The sequence below is a fragment of the Rhipicephalus microplus genome, chromosome 8 (genome assembly GCF_043290135.1).
Source record: "Rhipicephalus microplus isolate Deutch F79 chromosome 8, USDA_Rmic, whole genome shotgun sequence".
Lineage (NCBI taxonomy): Eukaryota > Metazoa > Arthropoda > Arachnida > Ixodida > Ixodidae > Rhipicephalus > Rhipicephalus microplus.
Window position 1 is genome coordinate 41,891,877 of NC_134707.1, and position 25,032 is coordinate 41,916,908.

The 25,032-nt window shown below is 44.2% G+C and overlaps 1 protein-coding gene across 1 annotated transcript in view; it reads right to left on the minus strand.

Annotated features, from left to right (window-relative positions):
- LOC119165364 (synaptotagmin-10-like) overlaps positions 1-21,551 on the minus strand; it is a 108,544-nt gene extending 86,993 nt beyond the window's left edge. The window contains exon 1 of the mRNA XM_037417542.2: positions 21,100-21,551. The gene's annotated coding sequence lies outside the window, so the exon portion shown is untranslated. The remainder of the gene's footprint in view (positions 1-21,099) is intronic.
- Between the last annotated feature and the right edge of the window lie 3,481 nt (positions 21,552-25,032).

The following is a 25,032-nucleotide window of genomic DNA, read 5'->3' on the forward strand; positions in this document are numbered from 1 at the left end:
GGCTGTGCGTGCTCTTGCATCGGTGTTGTTACGCTGTTGCAACGACGAGGGTGTTGTTACGTTGTCGCAACAACGAGGGTGTTGTTGCGCGCCTCACCGCATGCGCTATTAATCCAACTTATACATGAGCTAACACCCCGTAAGCATATAAGAAACGTGCGCGACTGCGTTCCCTTGACATACCGTGAACGGTGATCGAAAGAGAAAGGCAGTTTACAGTGACATCGGCATATTTTGTCTCTTCTGAACGGTAGTTGACGTCTACGGCATGAACCTGTTAATGTGACTAGCTAGCCTTGTTCTATGCCGGGCCATCATCGTCTAATGTAAGGAGAAGCAAGCGTGTCTCACTTTATCAGAGGGGAACATCCTATCACTCAACTGTAACATCCACCGTTAAGATGGAAAACATTTCACGAATGTGGTGAATTATGATAAAGGTGGCTAGACAAGTTTTCAGTAGGATGAATAACATAAATTTCCTTTGAAAATGTCTTCACCACTAGTTCACAATTTAATACATTTAAACAACTTTATTTCACAAGGGGATTCATCTCTTAGTTATCCTTCACATTCTTTAATTTACACCAACTCACAGCTGATTGCTCTTCAGCACTACGTATCGCTTCTCATCACTTGTTATACATTCGATACCTAAAACCCATATCTTTAAACCGGATCCCTGATGCCGCCCGGCATCCACACATACACAGCTGTTCTCTTGGGAAACGACGAAACTTACCTGAGTGCTTACCTGGATACGGCCTTATGGTATTAGCGACAATGCTTCAACACAAAGCTTAACACCCCCACAAGCAGAATAACACCGTTCTCCGGAACCATTGGGATTACTTCAACGCTGAGAAATATTAATTTAGCCACGTAGAAGCTAACTGACTTCATGGAATGAAGTTTTTATTTCCATATTAGGCTCAGTTCTTCTTTGCAAATTCTCGTTTCTGTAAAAAAAAATCACCTGATCGGTACGGAACACGCAGCACACTAACACCGAAAGCTGGAAACATGATGTTTCTAGAGCCCGCTGTAGGTTTTCTCATGGCAAAGATATAGGTACGCATACAAGGTACCTTGTTATTGTTCACCTTCTCTTGTGGCTCATGCCCACTGTGGGCATGTGTACACCATACGGTTGTACATCGTAATCTTCATGAAGTAAGCGAGCACCCACAACATCATTTTTCGCCAATCTGCAGAGAACACGTTGGACCAACTACACTTATATGAAGACGATCCTACGAAATTATGCCCATATTTGTTGAGCTGTAGCAAGCAGTGACCCGCTGTCCGCTTTTCTTTTCGTATTGACGAGGCGAGAGTCGCAGAAACTGAGGTCTCTTGGCGCTCGCAGGCTCGCCCGGTGAAGAAGAAAGTGACACTGCACATGACCATTGCTACATCTGGTGCACCTATTTGCGTGCATTAGGAATCATATTTCGTTGCATTTAATGCTCACGCGACTGCGTCTCCCGTCATAATCATATCGCGGTTGTGGCACATCTAAAGAGCGAAGATATTTTTTATGTTCAACTTTTAGGCTGTAAATCTTTTTACAAGTATACTTGTCGGGACTATTCAAAAGTGAAAAGTTATTCAAATTGTTTTGTTCCTGTGTGATATTTCTTCGACCTCAGAGGTTTCATTAAAAAAAATACTGGAAAAAGAAAACCAACGAAAACACAAAAACAAAAACGACAACAGTGATGGAGAACAACCACACAAGACCAGGCTGAACCTGCCTGATCGCTCCCCTCCATTGTCTTACTTTTCTGGGTATTTTCACTGATTACTGCAAAACAAATCGTCTAGCAACCTACGTTGTCGAAACGAAAAACTAGGAAGCGCATTAAATGAATACATTCACCCTCTTAACGAATGAATCCATTTCAATAGAATAAAAAAAATGGCTGTTAAGCATGAGCCTGTAACTCCCTGTATAGCGGTCGTCACGTGAGGAGCATTTGTACGTAATGGCCCCTCGAGAGTGGGCCAATCGAGATGGCAGATTTAACCGAGAATGTAAATCTGCCATCTGTGCAGGTATTCCTGTCTTCCAAGACTCAAGATGCAAAAAAAAGCAAACAAACAAAAAGAACACTTCAATCGTAAGCTTTTAGATAATTCCGTGAGCTGCAGCTAAAGAACAAAGAGCCCAAATTTCCACCGCGATGGCGTGTGCAGAAATTGGAACAGATCCCACTACTTTGCGTTCACACGCATAACAGAGAGGCTTTGCTTCAAGGATGCTTTTTCCGGTGTCGTCAGCCCTAAGATATTGGATTTAGACAACGCAATTACCAGAAAACAAAGCATAGTTAGTTATATTTCCTATGGTATAAAGCGATATTTCATAGATCTTGGGTAATACTCCTAATGTGTGACCATTTTCACGTTGGCGGTCGTTTTTATTTCTTTACTGTACCAAAAATTACTGCCCTAGGGCCTCAGGATATCTGACCTGTGGCCGAGGAGATGGAGGTCGTAGAAAATACCTATTCGTCACTACTTCGACTCTACAAACTTGAGGGACGGGTGTACCTTCCTCCCACCCAAAACTAACCAAAGATGTAAGGTTGATCATCAGACGCCTGCAACGCAGCACGTAAATATGTGGTACAACAATGCACCACTTCTACCTAGCGACACATGCTTAAATGTGCCTGCTCTTCAGCGTATCGGGCACGCTAACCAACTTTTTCCTGTAATGGCAGTGCCATGCAAACGACGACATGCAACCAGAGAGGGACGTGAACTAAGCACTGAGAACGAACGACGACCACGTAAGCGAAACGCGGGCGGCCAAGCTCGTCTTCAAAGACCTGAAATACCAGTGCCAAAAGGGCAGTCGAAGCCAGAAGGCTCCTAGACTAGAGAACCCTTCCACCGTAGGCTGATAGCGGGTATCGCTCGGAACAATGTTCCAAAATAAACGTTTATTATTCTCTCTCTCTCTATCACCCCTCTGTAATGCACGCGTACGTTAAAGTGGTACCTCGTTTTTTTCGGCGGAGAGTTTGTGCAATTACTTGGTGAGGACGTGCTTTGTGCTTTGTGAAGATTAACGAAAAAATTAGGTGTAATTGGCAAAGCTCGTATTCATAAAATCATGATTAGATTCATTGCTGTTGTCCACGTTCATCATTCCAACTTCAGACTGCCCGACTGCCAGTTAGAAAATTGAATCTCAAATGTTTTCCAGTTGTGTACGGTATACAAATTTTGTGATGACCACGGACGGGGAAGCCTTCAAGCGACAACTTTGGCGAACGTGCTTACCAGAGCACTCTCATTATGCAATCTAAGTAAATAAGTTTGCTGGAAAACTTCTTGTAAGTAAAGATATTTTATCAGTTGGTTGATGTTGCAAAACTGAGCCGACTTCCGCCGTTTTTTTTTTTGAAAAACATGTCGTGGCGGAAGCTAGGGTGATTTCTCGGTGGCCACGCACCAAAAACTTCAGCTATAGATTCTGCCTTACATCATCATTACATAAATTTGCTGATGCCCGCTTACTATGCTTGCGACGCCATTTGACACGTATTTAAGAAAATAAACAATGAGTAGATTATTTGTTTCCCAGACCGTGATTTATATACTGTGCATAATTATTCATTAATGAATGAAGTTTATGTATAACGATTCAGTATGTTGCAAGTCTTCACTACTCAATTAAGGTAGGTGCCCTGTGCTGCGAATCCTTTCTTTATTTACATAACAAGCACCGAGGCAGAGGGTAGAATTTTCAATGTGAGGTTGTTTTTCACCTGCAAAATGAATTGCTTTTTTGAGCAAATCTAAAAGGATTTGTGAGTGTACATAGGTGTAGCCATATTTGTTGTAATCCTATTACTTTCTCTCTTCTTTGCTATGATATACATTGCTGAGACATTCCGGAATAAATTCGCCTTAGGCGCAGGTTTCCGTGTAAAATAAAAATGCAGCAATATGCCCTTAAAAGTTCCGCGCATGCATCTCGGTGCGTAGGCAGTACGTTTCTGTATTTGCGCAAGTGCTCCCGTTGCCGATAGAATGAGATTTAAAAAAAAAAGCGTGAATTGTCAAAGATGATGGAAAGTAAGAATCATATCGCAACGCACCAAACGATATTCGCATTTTTTTTTCTAATAAAGACGTCTGGTAGGTGTGACTCGCAAAAACACTCTGGAAGTAAAATGTCAAAGTGTACCAAACTCTATTATGAATCGTGACATACAATGTCTATCCCTGACTTTTCGCTTGTGTTTGCTGGGCCTTTGGCGTGCACGCGCCCACATAGGTCACGTAGGCGCCAATACAGGAATACTCATCAAGCCAACGCAAAGGAAAGGTCATACTTGAATAATATACTAGATATTATGAAGTCAGAAAGGAACAATGCGAACGAGTGTTCCACCTGAAGGCATCGTGGAGTCGCGAAAGGAAGTAATTGATGTTGCTCTGAGAAGATCCCCGTGTTTCTAAGAAGAATACGAAAATGACCTTCTACTTCAAAGAACCCTCTTAGCACATAAAATGAAAATAAAATAAATGTCGGTCATACAACATTATGTTAGCCACGTCTGATGAAGGAGAGTTGTACCCCTCATGAAGAACACTGAAGAAAACCTTTGAATGTCATATATTGTATCAGTAGTATAGCTTACTCAACTTAAGCGATAGCTTTACACAAAACAAAGGTGTTTTTCGTATGTGGCGATAACTTTAGAAATGCTCATTTTCTTGATTTTAAAATTTGATGGAATGCTCACCAAATTTATTGAAGTACCGATGCCACAGTCATCTACGTAGCGTCAGGATAAAATGTTCAATGACAACGAAACCTTAGAACAAGCTTAATGTTTCCAGTGCTTCGACAAACAGCGCTGAAATTCGTTTTCCTGTCTTTTCGAAAATATGCTGAGAACGTTTACTGTGCAGTGCAACTACATACAGAAAAAACTTGGTTGGAAATGCACAGTTACCTCGAGCCTACTGGTTCCTAAACGTTTAACGGTGACTGTACGTTGCCCGAGCACATTTCATACTGCGTCATTTGAGTAATATTCGAAATTATTTAATATTCGCTATTGACTAACATTCGTGATGCTAAATTTTTCTAGCTTACCTGCGTCAGTTCTGACAATGTTGACAATTCCAGGTGAACCGGCGTTAAAACACGTGTCTTCGCTGTTAAGATACGCTATAGCATGCCTTTCCTACAATTTTCTTGCGCATTCGTCCACAGTAACCATACGCCCAGTCCAACGATCTAAGTACAAGTGGCCACTGAACAAGACGTGGGACGCGCGTGGTGTGTGGACGAACCAGCGTGCAAACATACGTTGGAATATTGGGCGAAACACCGAGAGGGCGCCACACGTAGAACTACGAGTTCTCAAGTGCCTTTCGATTCCGGTCTAACTGCATTACGCATTGTGCGAGTATAGAATTCACTGCACGCGCGAACGAACATCCGTCCACGAGGACCAACGTCCATTGGGTGTTGTGGAAAAGAAAAACTTCAATGTAGCACAGGCGTTTGAGACGATAATGACACAATTGAGTGATCAAGAATTTTCAGTTTTTAATTATACGCTTCCTGCCACGTATACACTTCACGCTATGCGAAAAAATTTGTTTTATGTGTATATTTATAACGTGGAAACTGGATTGTTTAGTGGAAACTATTGTGTTTAACTGAGATTAAGCGCATGAGTGTTCTTGTTTTGTACCGTTGTTAGTTTAGTGCTTGTATTCTACCTTGCGGCAGTAGCTATTATTATTATGCATGAAAACTCGCGTAGACGATGTCATACACCAGCACCAACCTCGCCCTATAGAAATATCACAGTAATAAAAATATAACGGCAAGAGATGCGCAGAGGTAAACACAGGTCGGGGCACACGAATTGACTTATTCAAAATGTCAATACGACAATTTTTCACCGCGCATGATTGGAGGTTGCGACGAGTGCCCTCTGATGGGCGTAAATAGCTTTAAAAACACACTATGTCAAATGGTTCATGAAACGCAAACGTGTTTTGCGTCGCTGTGTAATTCTCTTAAGAGCCGGAAGTTAGTGCGGGCGTTTTATTGTCCTATATTTTAAAAAGCACATTTTTTACCCTATTGGAGATCGCCTAACGCCATTTGTGACACGCTTCATTTAACTTCCTTGGCGTGAAAAAAGGCTGTGTGTCATGCAGTTTCCCGGTGTCCACATGCCAGAGGTATAGTATTTAGGTTTGGTTCGGTTTTGGTTTGGTTTGCTTTATTCAAGGCAAAATTGAACAAGATTGCCTTAAGGGACACGACTAAAGGCTAAGTAAATGCCTGACTTGGTCGTGCCACCCTGGCAGCAAAGCAGACACATACCGCAAGTAGAGTACGCAGAAAATTACAACATCACGTGTTATCTTTCGCGGGTACCTTAGTCGAACAGGAACTGCCAGAAGTGTGAATAAAAGAATAGAAATATAGACAGTCCTTATTCGAGTGGTGGCAAATACAAACAAATGCATGTTTTCTATCAAATAAATTAACAAGAGACATCTTGACCTCGACTTCCTCATATCTTAAAGAGTGTCAGTGGCAGTGCGATACGTAGTCTGGATCACTTGTACAGAGTGTTCAAGGGCGTGGCTCAAGACGCTGGCGCTGTCTGCAGCTGTTAGCCTGCGTTAGCAGCAAGCTTCCTTTCATAATTCATTTATAGTGCAAGGATCTAGCATGATGTACGACTGTGATTGATGTTTGCCTGCTATACCCTAATTAGGCGGGCTGGGGCTTTATTCCTGTTGTATTTCACAATAAATAGTGTGTTTCGCATCATTTCGGCGTCGGTCTCTGCATCTCTTTTTGCAAAAAGCCACTGTTGAAAGTGCTCAGTCGCCGCTCAAGATAGCGTAATCCAGACAGTATTACGTCGTCTCATCGGTCGTATTTACAGAGCAACCACACTTAAACCTAAGTGCTACTGTTTTACGGACCAAAATTAACATATGATTAACAGGCAAGCTGCAACGTATGATTCCGCATTATTTACAACTACGGGTTCTTTAACCCGCACCTCAGTAAAAGTACACGGGTATACTGGCATTTGGCCTCGATCGAAATGGGGCTCTCATTGGCGGAAAACAAACCCGCTTCCTTGGTCATGACAGCGACACACTCTATTCACTTAGCTACACCTCGGCTACTATAGCAATAATGGTCCTCCTCCATCTAGAGATTATCTCATGTCTCCAGTAAGTGCCAGGCGCACGACGCAATTGGATTCCGCAAACAGCGTCATCACGATAATTCCTCGCTAAACAAGGAAATGCATTCCATCGCGTCCAACGTTATGGTCTTGATAAAAAACAGAAAGAGATCGCAAAAAAGGCGAGTTCATCGGGCGCTTTCTAATGTTCCGACTGCAAGCCCGACCTTAGATGTTAGTGTCGGCGCTGGTCAACTATTACTGCGCCAAGCTTAGTTTACACACCCGACTGTTTTATGCCTGAGGCCAAATAAATAAACCACGCACCCGAAGGCTCCCCCCGGTCGACCCGCAGCGAGTACGGGTGGCCCGGGTCCTAATTGGCGCCGCGACTGCTCGGGACCAACACAACACCCCACCCGCGCGTGGCCATGATCTGGTCACCAACGGATAGACGTCCAAATCGATCGCTCTTGCCGGGCGAGGAAATGGGCTGCGACATCAAGGCTAGAGTTGGGTCGGTAATGTGCTCCATTGGCGTCAGTTTCTGTATGCATGGAGCACGGAGCCAATTGTTGTTACTGTGTTCCCGGCACTTAATCTTCCTTGTGTATACGGCCCCTTACCGAAGAAAAAAAAATCTGCATCCTGGCCTCACAGCGCATCAGACCAGAAACAACAAAGCGAACCCAAGTGACAGACTAAGGAAGGCGTTTTGGAAAACCAATTGTTGCCTCTTAACTGTATAGTGCAGCGATTGTGACATCGATTGAACTGTGTACACTTTGTCGAAAATCACCCTTTTTATTGGTGGCAGCCGAAACTCCCACCTTGGAAATCTCTTTTTTTTTGGTTCATGGGTGTAGGAAGTTATAGAAACCCCTGTGAAGACTCTGACTGCTACAGATTTCAGTGATTACCGGTAGTTAGGCTGAACTGGACATTTTACGTTGTGCACTGCGCACCATCGCGTATTCTTTTTCACTGGAGTTCTAGTTTACTGACTCAGCCTCTTTCTCAATTGTAGGGTTTGAAACTCGACATAATAGAGATAACCATACCTCTACATTCCGTATTTTAACTCTCTCAGAATCTGTCGCTTTCATTTATCCGACAAACGCCGCCGTGACAATATCATGGGAGCAATGGAGACCAGTACGCGTTATCGCTTTGATGACAGCTTTCAACTAACAATTTATAGAAGCCGTATGTCTATCAAAGTTCGAGACTATCGTTTGTCCGCTGTGGTTCTGGGTAGTATCTAATCCACATTAATATGTTTGGATATTATGTCGTAAAGCAAGATGTGATAACGTGAGACGCCTAGTTGAAAGCACCCGGAACTTCAAACACCTGAGATCCTTCAACGTTCACATTGTGCAAACAGAAAGGTCAGGTAAATGTCAGCAAAGTTGGTAGGGCAACTAACGTTTGTTTAATATTTCATAGCATAGTTCAAATCATGAAGAAGTAATGTACAGAGATGGCACACGTAGCGCCTAGGCATGATGACCACTGGTAATTAAGGGTACGTTAGTGAATTCCAAGAATATTGAAATGCGCAAGGGAGATTCAGAAGTTAGGTGAGCAGAAGAGATTGAGATGTTTGCCGGTATAACGTCGAAGCAGCAAGCACAGGACATGGTTGATTGGCGCCACATGGGAGAGGCTTTTTTCCTGCAGTGGTTATGGTCAGTCTGAAGATGATGATAATGCGGATGTACCCAGCACCTCCACCCCACCGGTGCAGTGATTCGATGCAGGCACTTTCACCTTACGTGCGAGCCATAGACGGAACAGCTGGCGCTGCCAACTGTGAGATTAGTTGTGCACGCAGGTTGAGAAAGTCTGGAAAGCCAGCGCATACAAGTAAAATAAGTTGATAACCTAAATAAATATGGATGAATAATCATTGCGAAACTAACCATATTGCGTAATAAACAAACCACCACTGTGTTGATGTAACAATTTATTGCGCACTCTTTTACCCCTTCCGCAGGTATGACATTTATTACGAAGGGATGGGTGAGTCATGTGCCGGGGAAGCACGACGAACAAGGAATACGACGTAGGTGCTATGCATCGCGACGAGTTAGAACAGATAATTGTCCTTGGCTACATTTCTATGAATATTAGCGTAAACGGTTAGTTAATAAACGTCATGTGTAGATGTCAAACACTTACTGCGTTCAACAACTTGTCATATGTGTCGAAATACTGGAAACACAAGGTTATTGGTTAGATAAATCGGAATTCATAATTATTGGAGGTCATTTTTATTTCATTATACGAGTTATACTTGGTATTTTTGTTTCTTGTGACTCTTTTTCCCAGCTAAAATAGAGTCTTTTTCCAAGTGTCAACAATGCTAAAATTGATGGAAAAAATACGTGGCCTCAGTAGCCATAATATATTTCTATTATTACATCATGTATCGGAGCTCTTCTGGCAGTTTCTAACTTTGGGGCTCCTTGTGTGTATTACCAATCCTGTACGCACTTTTCTGTAAACTGACATCGTTGTTGAATAAACTTGAATTTAAACATTATTCCTCGTTTGCCTCTTTGTGCTTTATGAAACTTGGATTTTGACAATAGTTGATTTTGAGAGTACGTTGCTAATTACAGTCATTTAGAAAATGATCCCAGATATCTCTTTTTCATTTAGGTTCCGTGACATCATAACAACTATGGTTGCCCAGTGGATATGTACTCAGCTTCTGTCCCAGTGGTCATGGGTTCGCATCCCTGCCTCAGAGGTAACATTTCCGTGCTCGCGTGGACTTGATATGTAACATGATGGTGACGTCAAAAGTTTCCCTCGAGTTTCCACCTACAATTGTTGGTCCAACGAATATGAAAACGTAAAACGTTAGACGATTACCTGCCAGTTATCATTGCAGTCAGTCATCACTGTCAGTCATCATTAAGCAGCTCAAGGCGAGGGCTAGGCTTGCACGAATTCCAAAGGCGTTTTAATGAGCATGGAAGTGGCTGTCTGAGCCCGTTAGTGGTCCATTTGTTGGAGCGGTAAAATTGCACTAAAGACAAAGACAAAGCGAAGGAACACACACACCAATATTTAACTACCTTCAGTCGCTTATCTTGTAGTTTTAGCTTCACCAATATCGCAAAACGTTAGCACATCTCCTGCGCAGGATTCTTTTTTTGTCCACGCGATAGACGGCATATATTGCACCTCTCGTTCCTGCTGCTATATAAACAATTGCTTGCTTATTCGTATTATTTCCTTAAATTTTGCAAAGTTGCTCACAGGATAGGAGCCAGACTTCTTACAGTGAATTAAGAGGAAAGCATCTGACACGTTCTTGACATTGTAATGGTGTTCACGCAGCTCATCGCTCAGACTGCGACAGGCTTCTCCAACGCAGCTGCAACCAGAAGCCTGCGGCCGATAATACACCACACTTAGCGCAATCAAGAAGATAATTTCGTGGTTCGTTAAGAGTGCCTAATAAACGATATGCCCGCATCTTAGAGGCTGGAGCGTCGGTCTTCTGCAGTGGGATCAAAGAGCTCAAATTCTGCCATAAAAATGCTGGTAAAACTGATTTACATTTAGCCTGTGCGCACATGCGCGGACCTGAAGCGATTTGCACAGGAGCTCGTGGTTCACACCCATTGGGAACCTATCTTGCTAAAAATAATGCAAATTTGCTTAGTATTCCATTCAACGGGACGAAAACACGGTATGATTAATGGGTACGCTGCAGTGGAAGGTTCCGAAAGTCTCGATCATCTCGGAAGTCTCGATTTAATGCGCCCTGCCATCACAGAGTACACCGGCCTCCAGCATTACACCTCTATTAAAATGCAATCGCTAGCACCAAAGTCGAACCCGCCACTCTTGCGTCAGTCGTCAAGTACTGTAACCACTCTTACACTTCAATGAACGTCGTGAAAACCAAAAACTGTATTCGCAGCTGAAGATACAAAATAATATCCAAAATGCAGACCACATCAAGTATAATAAACCACAGCTTGGCAGATCCTTCTATTGTTGGCATAAAGAATTCAAAAATTGCTCTCTAAGGTCAATTTATTTTTCAATCCATTGTGCGAATTTCTCATTTTTAGGCGTCTCTAAATGACTAAACGCTCTTTCGTGGATGTTGTTTTGGCTGCTACTGACCAGCGTTCATGTTTTTGTAGGACTTCATTTGACGTCATTTCATACGCAGGTGCTCGAGGGCAGATGCGGATGAATGATGGCTTCGGAGTTCTGATTGTTTGTTCAGATAATATGGAGCTTATATGGTCTTTCTTTCTGTTATTTGACAACGAGCGAAGGCGAACGCAAAAGTGCAGCTATCGGTTGCAGTACGTTGTTTCAGCGGCATGTAATGGGGGCTATGCATCCATCTTCTTTCGCAATTTGTATGAAGGAAAACGGTATATTCTACCAATACACTATCACCATATACCAATACCCATACGCTAACACATTACCAGTACATACAATACCGCAGGATAGTGTAATGGAGTCTTTGTTGTTTTTAATTTGCACCAACAGTGTCAGTGAACCCGTTTGCTGATGCCTGAATTATTTTTAAGGAAATTACTTCTAGTAGCAACCAAGATTGGCTCCGACAAAAGATTGAAAACTTAAGTTCTTGGTGCCACCGTTGGGATATACAGTTCAGAAAACAGTTTAATTAAGAATAGCTGGAAAAAGAAATTGCCCCAATAATATTTGAGTCTCACTCGAGCAGCATTTCTATTTAAACAGCCAACAGTTACCACTTCCTTGGAGCCATTTTTAGGGATAAATTACTGTGTACTAAACATATTGCAGAGACATTCTCGAAGGCAAATAAAAAGTTGTGCTTCTTGCGTAGAAGGCTCCATCATGCTTCTCCTCAGGTGCGCTTATTTGCTGTGAACACTCTCGTGCGATCAAAATTGGAATATGCGTCACAAATTTTAGACTTGCAAACGTTAAAAGACACTAATCAGCTCCAAATGATTTGACGCAAGGCTGTTGGGCTAATTTTTGTAATAAATATAAGCGAACAGATTCACTAGTTTTCTGGTGACCAAAAACAAACTATTTTTTAGGGGCGAAGCGCCTTACGCCGTGAGTCGTATGTCCCTTGTCGTCGTGGTCATCGTAGTAGTCAGTTGCGTTGCATTGCATGTGAATAAATACGGTGTCACAGCATATTCATGGAGGGAATGATGAGGAGCGGGGCGATGCGTCCGTCAGTTCTTCCGTCCGTCTGTCCGTACGTCCGTCCGTCCGTTCGTCCGTCCGTCCGTGCGTCCGGCCATACGTCCACTCGCCCCTCTCGTCATTATTCACTTCGTGGATATGCTGTATTTTTTTACAGTTCAGAAAAAATTTTCATCGCATAAAGTTCCTACATACCATATTGGCTTGTGGCTTGAATTTAGATTACGTTCAATACCTTTGTCCTGTTACTAGACGAACAAGACACACTATACCTGATGCACTAGAACCGATTTCCACTAAAAATAAATCACGTAAAAATTGCTTCTTTCCCAAAACTACGAGTATAGAGTACTGGAACAGACTTCTAGACTCAGTCAATACATCACCACACTTCGTTCAAGCTCTGAAATAGCTTACCTTTTTGTTAAATTATCTGTTTCCTAAGTGCTGATGTGGATTTTTTTGTATGAGCATTATACCTTTTATGCACACATTGTTATATGCACCAAATTTCACGCAACCGGGTTCAAAATTGTACCATTGCATGTATTAAGCCATGCTTGCATGTATTAAGCCATGCTTGTTTCTATTATGCGTACTGTGCTTCTTGCTGGGGCCAAGATGGCCTGCAGTATGTTGAAATAAATTGAAATACATAAATGAAAACGTCATTTCGCACATCCATACACAGAGGCACAATACTTTCTAAGTTGAGCATAAACGTACTGGTATAAATGTGAATAAGTCTTGCGATACATTTCAAGAACTGCAACTCTCTCTCTCTCTCTCTTTTTCATAAATGGGAGAGCGCTATGAGTAGCCCTGTTGTGAGAGAGGCAGGTTGACTCTCCTTAGAGTGAATGCGCCTAAACTTGCTTTAGGATAACCACGTGACATAGACTATATTTAGGAGAGTCAGCGCGACGTAAAGAGGTTCAACGTGACACTCTAAAAAGAGCGCGCACATGTGACCCTCGTACAAAAATAAAAGAGTCAATTAACACATTTTTTTCTTACTGTGGATCAAGAGCATAGTGGAATGCGATGCTTGCCGTATACGTGCCAGACGTACCACTTTCTTTATTCTCTCTTTCTTGCTTCTTTCCCGCCTTCCTTCCTTCTCTCTCTCTCTATCTTTCTCGTTCTTTCTTTCACTGTTTGCTTGCTTCTTTTTGTTCTTTGCCATTTTCCTTCTTTCTTTCTCTCTTTCATTTTCTCATCGTTTCTTTCTTTCCTTCTTTCTATCTTTTTCTTTTCTCCTTCTTTCTCTGTCTTTTTGCTTCCCTTCTTCCTTTCTTTTCTCTTTCGTTCTTTCTTTCTTTTGGATAGCGCAATGCATCTTCCCAATAGTTTCTTGCTCCATGCCGGAAATCGAACCTTCACTCGCGTGCTTAACAGAGCTACACGCGGCTTGCATAAAATGCTGCTAAAGAACATCACACAGGTTTTTCAAGTCTCAACCTAAATTGCGTTAAACTGGGCTCATCGGTTGAAGTTAGACTGAAAAAAAAAACTCGGGGAATTCCGACTCGACAGTTTTACGTTCCTATCATAATGTCACCACGTATGCACCTAATTAAAGCTGTCCTCGGTGCAAGCGTGACATGCTACGCGTTGCATCACCGGAAAACATCGAGCTGCGCTGGGCATTCGCAGTCGGGCCAGGCTTGACGGCTACCGTAAGCTTTCTCACTTTCGCCATGCACACGCATTATATCTTCGACACTAAAGTGAAGTATCACCAAACGTAGCAAAGTGGTATCTGGATACAAAAATACGAGAGAACATCTATTTTCTCTAGAGACATTTCTTTTTCTAATTGTGTGCCTTTATGTGGGTAATGTAATGCAGTATAATACATCTGCAAACGTAACTTTCAGCTTTTAAGACAGAATTGACGACAGCCTCATGTAGAAAAAAAAAGACATGGCTGTTCTTTCTTTAAGAGAAATTGGTATCAAAAGCACGTTCCATGAAAGTACAACGTGCTTTCATAGAAATAGCTGGCTGTTTATTTTTAATTTATATAGGAGAGCTAGTGTATTGTCTATTGATGTTCTTGCAGCTATAGGTGCGTTTGACGTGGGTGAACCTATGCTACTGCTAGTTGAACGCATCCATCCAAACGAATGACGCGCATACTCATGATTCAACCGCTGTGGTAGCTGAAGTTGTAAATATATACCTTTACACAGCATATAATGGATGCCATGCTGATATGCCATCAACGAGGACATAGTGACCACCAATATTTGGTATGCAACCTTTGAAAAGTTTACTTTGCAACGAGGCTGCAAAACGAAACGCAATAAGCAGCGGTACTTCGCAGTGGAACGATGAGTACAACAGTCACACGTGACTACATTTTCTGTGCCCAAGTCTCAGGCTTCCATTTTCTCCAGGAATTCGACGATATGACGATACCTTTGAGTGTATGCCTCGGCTGGGCGTCGAATTCACCTACATGTACGCCTTCCGCAAAGGATCGGGCAAACCGCCGTGTGTGACTATTCAGGCAGGAATAGAACGAGTGAACATATTCTGCCAGACTACTTACATTACTGTTTACACAGATATAGACACTTGGCAACGCACTTGGTAAATTGAATGGTTGAATTTTTTTTGAAGAAAATATCTTGCGCCTTCGACTGGACTTGACTAAGGAAAAGGCTGTGCAAGCGCTATGGCGCATTTTCCATTGAAGCCGTCTACTAAAGAACTGCTTCGATTAAACGTCCTGCATGTTTGTGCTTGTGTGCATTTTTTTTTAGTTTTTGATCTGTCTTTCCATTGTCCTTCCCACCCGTATTTCGCCAGCCCGGCGCATGCTAACAAACTAATTACTTCTACCAGCTTTACCTTCCTGCCTTTCCTTTCCATCTTCTTCTCCCTCTGACACTTCATGTTCACTCCTCTACAGCGTCGTCATTACAAACAGAAACGGGAACGTTTGCGCCTATCAATAATATCTTCTTTTAGCTAGTACGTATGTACTTCTTTCTTGACGTTGCCGTATTACCGGTTACTAGGAAGAATCTGCGCACGCACGAGCCTTTATGGAACGTAGACTTCTGCGAAAGGTGAAGAAACTACTCGATGAATAGGATTCACGTATACGGCCCTACTTGGCAAATCCAGCTTTCGCCAAACTTTTGTTATGTTTTTAGGGGCGAAGCCCTTTAAGCCGTGGGTCGTGCCTCCCTGATGTATGTATGTAGTAGTAGTAGTAGTAGTAGTAGTAGTAGTAGTAGTAGTAGTAGTAGTAGTAGTAGTAGTATAGGTAGTTATCTCTCGTTTAGTTCTTTAAATGTCCGCTGGATGGCGGTACTTGTATATGATGAATCTATGATCAAAAGATGCGAGATGGCGTTACTTCGAGCGTTCACTTGATGTAAAGATGGACAGACAGACAAACAGACGGACGAATGCATAAACGGACAGACGGACGAATGAACACAGAGACGGATGGATGGCCGCATGGACGGACGCATGGGCGAATGCACGGACGAACGCACGAATGAACGGACGGAAGCAAGAATGAATAGACGGACGGACGGTCGGACGCACGGATGGGCGGATGCATCGCCACGCTCATCACCATTCACTTAGTGGATACGATGTGTTTTTTACCGTGGCTGACAGATGGCTGGGTGCACTGGAGTGGGCATGTAGATTCATTTTCTGAGTATGTGTAGCTTGCGTGAATATGCCTTTCGTCAGCGCTTTTGCTTCGTGGTCTAATATTCTAGTGTCTTGTAATATCGTTCGCAGTCTGAGTAAAGATACAGGCCTACTGACTGACCAACCTCTTTATAAGGCCGTATCTTGTATCAACTTTTGTGATCCTTAGCCCTTATCCAAGTTCAGGGATGCCATTCGGATCAAGCAAGAACTAACATCTGCCTTCGATGCATTTGCATTCCCCGTGGCTTAATCTGTTACTTTACCGTGACCTTTAACAGGGCAGTTGATTGTCGATGCCTCTTAAATAAACCAAAAGCCCTGACGCATTCGTTGCAACAAATGTCACCTGGAGCGTCAAAGACGTGATGGAATTCGTGGGCAGTAAACGAATCAGTTGACACGTGAGAGCAAAGAGAGAAAACCTCAATGCTGCTGACCGCGTCCAAATATTTGACCTTTGCGTCGAAGCCTGCCATATCTCTTCAAATAAGACGATCGCGTTGATATTAGCTATGGCAAAATGAGTTTGTTCAGTCGATATGCCAGTTGAAGAGTTTACAATGCCAGTCCTGGGATATTTGTTCCTGTTTTCCGAGGGTTATATGCACGCACGCATATTGCCCCGTCGGCTCGATATTTTTCATCAGATCTTCACCATTGCCAGCAGCGATGTCAGCTGTGCTTTTTTTTTGTCCTCTCTTTTGCGATTCACCATCTCTTAGCATCATTCAAAACAATATTGTGGAAAATCAGGATTGAGTAGTTTCTTTAAGGGTTACGAAGTAAGTTAGAAACACATGCACGAAAAGAGAGACGAAAGGTCTACTTTTGTTAGTTTTAACCCCACAAAAATAAGAGGCAATGAATTAGAGAAAAACGCATGTGTCCAGATTAATTGGAGCGTCAGTACTACGGTACATATTATATTTCAGAGACCAATTCTAGTCGGTACCCCTACTGTAATTCACCTGTACGAGCAAGGGCGAGGTATGCGGCATTATAGTCTTGCGATGCTGTGCTATTTCAACAACAAAGCAAACAACAGTGGTCTATTGGCTAAGGTACCCGGGTACCTGTATTGATTTTCATGTTATCACTAGTCAAATATGTTTTCCATACAGTCATGTTATGCCATACCAAGTTTGGTATTCATACCATCATCGAAACGGCCAGGAGAGCTAAAAGTAGTAGGCGGCTAGATAGATGGATAGATAGATAGATACATAGACAGATAGATAGATAGATAGATAGATAGATAGATAGATAGATAGATAGATAGATAGATAGATAGATAGATAGATAGATGCGCTCAATGTCGCCGAAGTTCGCTATGAAATGCTTCCCATTTAAAATAACAAATTGGAGGAGACTGGTTGCACTATTTCAGAGGAGGTCGGCGGAAAATGCCGGTTCGCTTCGACATGTTCTGATTTTATACCTGCAAAGACTCCGCTATTTGCTAATGGATGCATATGCACCAATGACATTCAAACACTTTCTTATACAGCTTAGATATAACTGTGCATATGCAAATTAGGCTTTGTACAGCCGTAGGCAGGCGATCATTTGATCTTATTGCCGCAGTAGGTCATTTTCTGGTAATCTCGGAACCCCACGTGGTTTCTCTAAACACTATGAAAAACTTCTGTACTTTAAGTGTGTTGGCTGTTCCGCCGCCTCTCCTCGTTGGTGCCGTGTGATCCAATGAAAAAAAAAATCATGCAATGAAAAAAGTGCCTACTTTAACTACAAATAAATCCTAAATACTACACATGTCTGAACGCAATCGCGTGTATCTCTACGCATGAAATGCGAAAAAAATCGGTGTACGATAGTGCATAATATTTAGTCAGTGTATCTATATCATCAAGGCATCAAGCAGTTAAGCAGCACGCGTATTATCACTGGTCGATACACGCAGTCAAAACGTACTACCGTAAACAATGTGAGCATGACCACCAAATTTCATATTTATAGATCTTGCTCCGCAAGAAAGTGCAACTCGAAGTGAATTTTTGCAGTTAATTATAGGCGCGATAATTTTATAATCACACCTTCATGCATAAGACAAAACAAGAGGAGATGTCCGTGGCAACTAAAGTACTATTGCCAAGCACACCTGACAAACAACACCAAACTTTCGAGAATGGTTCAAATGCAAGGACACCGTTTGGGCGTATCAGTTCGCTCAACGTTCGATCGTGTTAAGGTGCAACAAGTATGCGCACAAACACTAAGTCGAAGCCCCGCACATACCTTGTAACCGTGTAATCTGTGACTGTGTTGCTAGTAACACACACGCAGTTTCTAAAATCGTCCGTTAAGTACCCCACGTAGCAAAAGAAAGGTGATAGAAAACAGCAACATAGCTTACAATGTTCAAGCTGTGTACACCAAAGGCAATTAATTTTCAGTTGCGACTTGTCACTCCTTATTCTCACTGTCAATAATTGTTTAATTTTAATATGGCTAGGGAAAAAAGAACACCAGCGGCCTATTTCTAGAATGGTTTGTACAATATGTGTTACGCAGCATGCTGTCATCTTGCGGGAATTACGACAAATCAGAAGGGTGACAAAGCGGCAGCCACCACGTACATGTTTACACAAGTGCGACGTGGGCGGAAACATGGCGGACACGCGCAACAAGGTGGCGTCTACCCTTCCAAAGAATGACCGCACTCTGGTAGGGAGCGCGTGCATCGAAACACTCTACGAGGCGTCTCTTTTCGATATCCCGCGCGCTCGTCTCCTCACGACTACGACCACTTCGTTCTCGTCACTTCTTAGGCAGGGCAGCACGTGAACTGCTCCTGCGATGAGTCTTGCACGCGGGTACTTGTACCCTCCAAAGCCACCTCATCTGCCTGCTCTCAACTCCATTGAAAGACACCTGGGAGCTCCGGGTATGCCAATTATGATCGTTAAGCATTTAACTAACAGTAGCTGCCAGTATGGCATAAAGGAGAAGGTCATTAACGTGCCGATTGACATAGCCAAAATTGTGCAGGGTAGGCTTCGGAACGGACCCGACAACGCTGCCATCACCGTACACATCATGTGCCGGCTCGTAAACAATGTTTCCTACAGAAATAGTTTCGCCAAGAAACGACCCGTGCACCTCTAAGAAAGCTCCTCTAACATCTTTCACTTGGTGCATAAGTGGTGATCTTTTATGAGGTACTACAGTTAGCGTTCTGTTGTCATGTATTGGACGGAAGCTTGCCTGGTCGAGAAACACCACAGGAACATTTTAGAGGCGAAGCTCTTTATGGCTAGGCTTGTGCGTCCACGTTGTGAGTAACCGCCCCTCGTTAACTGTTCAACCGGTCATAGAGGACGGTACTTGTACTATACGGCGATAAATGCAAATTGTACGACACTAGAGGGTGCTACTTGTAAAAAAAAAAGAAGGATTGACGTCATACGTACGCAAGGAGAGAGAGACAATTGCGCGACTACGATCACGTGTTCTTCGGCGGCGCCGCACGCCAGGAGGCGCTCTATAGTACAACGAAAGCGCCGTTTTGGCGCGCGCTCACATTAAGAGGCTCGGCGATGGAAGATGAACAAGGCTGCTGAGCGGCGTGCGCGCAGGTTGGTGGTGGCTCGCGCTCGAAGAAGGAGTCCAAATTTGTGGGTGCGCGAGGCAAAAGCACGCTGCGAGGACCCTGCAGTACGACAACAGGATGCCGAAGCAGCAGCAGCGTGCGCACCCAGCTTCGCCCCCTCTCCATCAATCACCACGTGTATATGCTGTCAATTTTATGCGGCTTTACACGCCAAAAGCACCATTTGAGGTGGAGGCGTGCCATAGAGGAGGGCTGCGGAGATTTCAATCACCTGGTGCTCTTTGAAGTGAACACACATTTCACAGTACAAGGGCCACTGCATTTCTCCTCCGCCGAAATGCGACAACCGCGCCTTCCGTGTCAGCAGCCGAGCTCCGTAACCATAAACCCAACATGGCTGATTCACAATAACAATTGAAACCGGCCACAAGGACAACATTTTTCAAAGTCAAAGACCTTCCAGGCCCCGCAAGGAAGCCTTGTTTTCAATAAAAAAAATGCCTCCGGCTGTGGCGGCTGCATTTCCGATGAAGGCGGAAATGGTGTAGGCCCGTGTACTCAGATTTGGGTGCACGTTAAAGAACCCCAGGTGGTCAAAATTTCCGGAGCCCTCCACTACGGCGTCTCTCATAATCATATGGTGGTTTTGGAACGTTAAACCCCACATATCAATCAATCAATCAAAAAAAATTGCCTGTTTTTGTTTGCTTTGAATTCTGGCGTCAGCAGCGTGCACACATCTGTGGGCAGTTGCCGTCATTGGCCCGTTTGTTCCACGGTGTGCGTTTTAGTGATCCTTTCTAATATACCTAGGTAATAGAAAAATTACTGCCGGAAATCGCGAAGCACTCCCTGTGATAACATCGAGTGCGATTATCAGCACAAAGAGGTTGATCGACTGATATGTGGGGTTTAACGTCCCGAAACCACCATAAGCCCTTGTCCCTGTCTATCCTGTCCGCGCCTACGTAGTCCGCTCTAATTTCAAACGACGATAACGTATGAAAGACAGCGTAGTGGAGAGCTTTGGATATTTAGACCACCTGGAGTTCTTTACCGTGCACTTGATTCTGGGCACACAGGCCCACAGCATTTTGCTCCATCGAAAATGCGGCCGCTTCTGCCGGCATTTGGTCCCACGACCTGCGGGTCAGCAGCCGAGTACCTAAGTCTCTAGACCACCGCGGCAGGGCACAAAGAGATTGTTCACGCAACTGCAAAGCAAAATAAATTTTTTGAATTGCGATGCAAGCTTGCTTCCAGCGCATAACGCTTATGGGACATTTATTTCAGCCATGCCACGTTTTTGGGACACAGAAAGAAAGTCGCACAAAGTAAATCTTTCAGATAACGTAAAACTTTTCTATTTGCTAGGGGAATCAAAAGCTAGTTTTCCTTTCTATATTTACCAGGCACGACTGAGCTGCATTCGAATAGTCAGGAGACACTTACCAGTATAACAGGGCTTGATGGAGCGATTTCTTTCCACCGAGCTTTCGCACCAGTTTTCCAACAAGAGTCAAAGCATCTGCTACGCACTGTGTACCGTCCAAGAGAACAAGTAGCACCGTCCAGTCCTGGCACAGCCAAAATATTCTGTGCGACGGTCTAAGTTCAGCGTTCCAATGGCCGACGCTACAGGTGACCAAATGGCTGGGGCGCTTGTGTGATGACCCCAGTGAGGTCCTCGGAAAAATCACACTGCCACTCGATAAAGCGACAACCAAACAAGATTGCGAAAGAGCAAGTTCTATCTTCACGGACCTCCTAAATGGATAGATAATCACGCATAAAATCTAATAAATGAGTGGGCAACTGATAGCGTTGATGATCCGCGAGTATTAGGTTTTCATCCAGAAACATTTTCTAGGGGCCGTGAGGAATATTGCGTAAACTTGTTTTTTTTCCTTGAATGTTACAAATCTCAAAACATATGTTTTTCTTCTTAGCACTAGTGCCAATGCGCACTCTCGATCTAACAGCTCTGTTTCTGTAGCAACCTGGTGAACGATTGTCCGAGCGACGATCGTTAAAACACAGCTTTCAGTTTTTGGACAGTTCCAAAAAGCATCGGCGCTACAAACGAGTGGCACAGCGTAGGCCCCGACGGAATGTCTAGAAGAAAAAAAAATCACGGATTGTTTGCACGCACCAATTTTTTCGCCTACCTCGAAGAAAAGTTTCTTGAATGTCAATTACCGGATATTGTCTGCTGCGCGTCCCGTTGAACACAGTTGCAGACTAGCCAGTATATGCAGTACGTACAAAACTCACGGGGCAGTTCCAGGAGACGAACAATGGAAAGAGGCAGATCTGAACGCTGATGACAGTTACAAGCGATATCTTCCTTCTACCACAACCGAACAGTTAGAGCGACGCGCACACCAGTACCACCAAGAGAGCTGATTGTAAAGACGCACAAGTCGGCCAAATAAGTAGAGCGCAAGTTTTCAATGTCACGAAACCGGGAAGCAGACGGGAGAGAGCGCAAGCGACGGGTCGATGAACCACGTCAAAACAACACGTTCGAACGGTGCCACGGGCGCTGAACGACTGAACTCCGGGTCCCGGCCAAGCGCTGGCTTCGGCCAGCGGCGCGCGTTACTGAGAGATACTTGCGCCGTGAGCGCCGACCTTGTCATAAAGCGCCGCCCCGGAGGAACCCTAACGCGCACGCGCGCCAGTGGAGGCACTCTTCTTTCCTTCGTGCTTTCGCGCGCTTTTCTTTTTTCTCCCAGCCATCCTTTCTCCTTGCTACCGGTGCGGATCCGGCGTCTGGCGCGAATTCCCGCCGAAAGCGCAACAGATGGCGGCTTCGATCCTGGCGCTATGCGAGGGAAAGCAGCGCCGCCTGTGCAGCAGCGCTGGCTTGTGGCTTTAGCGATAATTCAAGCGCGTCGTGTCCACGCGCACCTGTTGCTTTAGGCAGCGGGTTGGCTCCTTGCTACTCCTTAATGCTTTTCTATCGAAAGCGCGCAGACGCGTTTGCTCAGGTCAGACTGGATGCTCTTCTTCGGCGAAAGCTGTTACGCCTGATTCGGGAACTCAAACGAATTCTCCCGTTGCGCCATTACGGTAGCTCGTTGCTTGATGATGATGATGATCAGAACTTTATTACTCACAAAAGAGGGGACCGGCCGAGAGGTGGGTTACGCTGCTTAGATGAGGTCAGCGGGGATCCCTTGGGACACCTCCAATGCGCGTGAGATTACCCGGCGTTGCTGTGCCGAGTCAGTGATATGCAGAAGGGACTCCCATGTATCTTCTGTGTGAGAAGCGTCAGCGTACTGTGAGCACGTCCATGCCATGTGTATGAGGGTGGCCGATTGTGAGCAGTATTTACAGTTTACAGCCTACGCAAATGACCTCACCCTGTGGGTTACAAGAGGTAGTGATGGCCAAATCGAAGAAACCCTACAAACAGCAATCAAGTGCGTGGGCAGGTATCCCTCTACGGTAGGCCTGTCCTGCTCGGCGACCAAATCCGAATACATTGTTATCAGATCACAAGGACGCAAACCCAAACAGGTCTCTTTCAGTGTCTTTGCTTGAAAACTTCATCAGTGCGCCGTAACAAAATAAGCCTTCTTTTTATAGGATTGCGTACGTGCTGCTTTTGGGCAAGTTTAGATTCGAAGCAGCTTAGGGTCGAGTTCAATCCGGTGTATGGTGCGACCACCCTTGCAGAGCATGCGCGTACGCTCCCCCTTCGGCCTCGCAATGCCGACGCAGGAATCGTCTGCTAACCTACGCTCGCTCCTCCTTTCTTCCCTCTATGCACTTGCTCCCCGCGGCGTTTATACCTTCATTGCGCATGCACGTCCCTCCACTCTACCTCGTCTCCTACAATCCATCTTCCCTCACTTCGCAACGCCGACACAGCGTTTGCCAGCGAGATTCTGCTTAACATAAGTTTACTAATACTATGTACATATACACTATTGCATTTGAATAATAGGGGAAACAAACATCAGCGCATCTATGTTTTCAAGTCTCAATTGAAAAAAACCAACCACTCGCACTGCGCAACGATTCACTGACCACCTCGTATATATAGGCATCGGATCTTGACCTTCAATTGGGTGTCAGTTTGAGATTTCTCCTGCAGGTTGTTAAACAATAAAAGTTTGCAGATGGGCGCATTAGCTATGATCGGACTGCGGGTCTCTGCGTCCAATTGGAGTCGTCTGCCTCTCAGTGCCCGTTAGCAGCGATTGGCACGTTCCACTAGGAAAAACTGGTCCATCACTACGTGCTTTACACTTCTCCAGGTTTTCCTCCTGCGCAACACCGCAATGAGCGCAAGCGTCAACGTCGCCGCCAGTGTAAGCGTTAGTGCCCGCTGCTTTGCATACACACATGGTTCTCTTTAATAGGACATGGTGTAAGTCTTGTTTTTTGTTTATTTCGGCATGACAATTTTCGTTATAGCGGCATGTAGACTATTTCACGGCTTGTTTTCGGTCGACATTTGCCATGGAGAAACGACGCACAACTTCTTTGAAGGGTAATGAGTAAGCAAAAAGGATAAAAAAATATTTTTCTTGTTCTATGCAATTTCAAATGCTTCGTCTCGTTTAAATGAGAGCAAGTCATCTATTTGCCTCTCTGTAACTTCCTTCTGGCAAGAAATGAAATTTAAAAACCTGTGCGGCGACCGGCCACACCTCCATTTTTCACGGTCAGTCATATATATCAGGGGGTGACTAAAACTGCTCCGAGAAAGTGGAGGTCAATCATTCCAAGCGACAACGTTCCCAAAGCTCGTTTTGCAGATATGTTGCCTTAAGTGTCATTGACTGAGTAAAAAATTATCTTTTCAATGACCCAATATTTTGTACGTCCGATACATCCATAAGGCGCACTTCCGAAATATCATTGGTGTGTCAAACCACTTCACAAAACAAGCACGGCTGTTCGAATGCATCAACTCTAATTGATGTACGCCTTCTGGTGCCTAATTAAGGGGAAAGCATTAGATGCTTCACCAAACACCAATATTGGCCGTCGGCAGCATGGCTGTACTGCGTCGACTGAGTCAACGTGAGTTGGTGCTTTCACGAATAGTCATTGTGAATGCTCTCTGCAGTTAATCAATGCACTATGTGGCACTACACAGAGCTGTCATGGGCCGAAATCTTGGGCCAACGCTTCACTCATTTGAGTGACTTCAGAATGAGTTAGCCGGCTGGCGCGAATGCTCTCAGCGCGCTGCCTGGTAAGCAACCGCTCTATTTGTGAAAGGGTGCCGGCTGTACGAGAGCAAGGCAAGTGGCGCCTAATTTCAAAAGAGAGTGCGAAGGAGACCGAGAAGAAACGAGAGGGCAGTGTTTTGCCGCCAATTTCAGTGTTTTTCCACCAATAACAAAGCCACTCACACGCAAC